The sequence below is a fragment of the Hordeum vulgare genome, chromosome 3H (genome assembly GCF_904849725.1).
Source record: "Hordeum vulgare subsp. vulgare chromosome 3H, MorexV3_pseudomolecules_assembly, whole genome shotgun sequence".
NCBI classification, from domain to species: domain Eukaryota; kingdom Viridiplantae; phylum Streptophyta; class Magnoliopsida; order Poales; family Poaceae; genus Hordeum; species Hordeum vulgare.
Window position 1 is genome coordinate 618,541,581 of NC_058520.1, and position 2,717 is coordinate 618,544,297.

At 41.5% G+C, this 2,717-nt stretch overlaps 1 long non-coding RNA gene across 1 annotated transcript; it reads right to left on the bottom strand.

Moving 5' to 3' along the window:
• Positions 1–1,365: 1,365 nt before the first annotated feature.
• On the bottom strand, positions 1,366–1,870 carry LOC123441209. Its single transcript, XR_006630431.1, has 2 exons — positions 1,774–1,870; positions 1,366–1,640 (listed from the first exon to the last, which is right to left on the bottom strand). It is a non-coding gene; the product is annotated as an uncharacterized LOC123441209 (long non-coding RNA).
• Positions 1,871–2,717: the final 847 nt, after the last annotated feature.

The window sequence follows — 2,717 nt, forward strand, 5'->3', positions numbered from 1 at the left end:
GATGTACTTCATGTACAAAACGGACAATCTCTTTCGAAGTATCAGGGTTTCATACGGTAACTATCTGTTACAATGGGATTTCAATTTTTTTGAACTTATTTGAACTCCCTTGTTTTTCGGTGTTCAAAGTGGATCATTCAAAGCTGTAAGACCATGAAGTTGAAAAACATTTGAAATGAACTCTCAAACCAAAGTACATAGTTCTCCAGTGCATTAAAACCAAAGTAAATACATAGTTCTCATTAAACAACATATAGCTCTCGAGAGCATCTAATTAAACCATACATTGAAGTTATGGAAAACATTTCAATGCAAAAACAAATGCGATCATAAGCGCAACCAAGGTAACAACTGATCTAACTGCATAATGATACCAAGCCTCAGTATGAATGGCATATTTTCTAATCTTTTTAATCTTCAACGGCATTGCATCCATCTTGATCTTGTGATCATCGACGACATCCGGAACATGCAACTCCAATATCATCTTCTCCTCCTCAATTTTTCTTATTTTTTCCTTTAAGTAATTGTTTTCTTCTTCCACTAAATTTAACCTCTCGACAATAGGGTCGGTTGGAATTTCCGGTTCAACAACCTCCTAGATAAATAAGATCTATGTCATATTGGTCGGCATAATTGTCATAAACAATAAATGAACCAAATAGTTATGAAAAGATAATATATACCACATCTGAATCATAGATAGGACGAGGGCTGACGGGGGCGAATACCAAAACCATCGCACTATATAATAACAAGGAATAATAAAAGTAAGAAAATTAGACAAGTATCTATCTGAAGTCAGAATTTTTTTCTTTCAGAAAGAAGATAAGAACAAGAGGCTCACCACGGTGGTGCCGGCGACGAGATCGGCGCGGGCGATCGACGGCGGTGAAGACGGGGCGTGACGGACCGCTAAATCTAGACAAATCTCGTTGAAAATGGAGCTCGGAGGTCGAGTTTCGAGAGGATAAAGCTTAACTAGTGTGGCTCAAGCATTTCATCAAACACCTCATGTGCATAGGAGGTGAACTAGAGCACCCAAATGCCCTCCCCTCGTCGGCTTGAAAAAAACAGAGCACTGTGGAGTGCTCTGCCGCGGCGGTGGGTATATGTAGGCAAGTTATTTGTCCCGGTTCAAGCCACGAACCGGGACCAATGGTTGTGGGCCAGCAGCGAGGACCATTGGTCCCGGTTCTTGGCTCGAACCGGGACAAATGGTTCCACACGAACCGGGACCAATTCCCACGAGGCCCCGGCCGGCCCAATGGGCTCACGAACCGGGTCTAATACCCCCCATTGGTCGGGACTAATGGGCTGGCCAGGGCCGAAACGACAGCCCTGTTTTCTACTAGTGACTGTACATCCTCACATGCATTTCATAAATGATTTTATTACCAGATCACATCATTGTCCACCCCTTGACTTCTTACCAACATGATGGTTTAGTGCAACTCTAGGTACATACGATGCAGTAACAAGTTTGGCTGAATATGCCGACGAACAAGTTTGGCTGAATATGCCGACGATCCTACATACCACATTAAGGATGTCATCTCCCCACAACTTCTTGCAGATATATAGGCAATCTATTTTTGTGCATGTGGGGCCCGTAAAAGCAATAGCCTGCCTGCATCGCTCTGTAAACAATAGAACACGTCATTAAAAAATGTCCAATTGCGAAATGTCTTGATGTTCATGTGACAATAACAGTCCACTACGGCTGACAGGAGAATGAACACATTTTTAGGTATAGGGATATCGATTTCGTACCAACATGAATGGAGTTTCCTAGTTGCACAATCAACAAGAGGCAGAGAAGAATAGCTTTCGACTCCATAAGGTCACACTCAAACTTCTTACTTGCTTTTCTATTTGGGCGTCCAGAAGTATTTAAGATTGTGTGTATAGATATACACTCTTGTAGCTATAGAATATTTACTCCAATCTCACTCAAATATGATCAGAAAAGATCTCACCGTATCTCTGAACTTAATTCATAAAATTTTATTTTGTCATTGAGATGGTTTCCATTTATTGTCATTGTAGGACTATGTACATTTATGCCGATATAAGTTTGGATATATTATTAATTAATTGTGCACCGCTAAATGTGACCTAGTCAAATCTAGTATTTAATAACATATCATGTGAATCATAGTCATGCCCGGGGAATGTAGCTATATTAGTGAATCTTGTTACAATAAATATGAGGCGTACAGTCAATCTACCGAGAAGCAAGCAATCAAGCGAGCATGACACTGAGATTTGTGAACGAGGTTCATCGATATTGCTATATCCCCGGAGTCTGACTACGGGCACTCCTTGCCATGACACCGCTGAATTACTGCACACCCACCGTCCGGGGGCCGGCACACGCAGCCGGCTCCCCATGAGTGCATGTGCTATTATGTTGGCATAGGATACATCGTGGGTCTACCCCTTTATTATATAAGATGTCTAGGGTACAGGTGTACTAGTAAGACATGACTCTTATCCTGTTCGCACATAGTCCAACTCCAAGTCTAATTGTTACCTACCTTGTACAAATAATCGACACAATTCTAACAAACTTCACCTTGAGGAATATGTTGGGGAATGAAGCATGGAAAACAAAAAAAATTATCTTACGGACAACGAAGATATATCTATGGTGATGCATAGCAATGAGAGGAGAGAGTGTGTCTACGTACCCTCGTAGACCCTTAAGCTGAAGC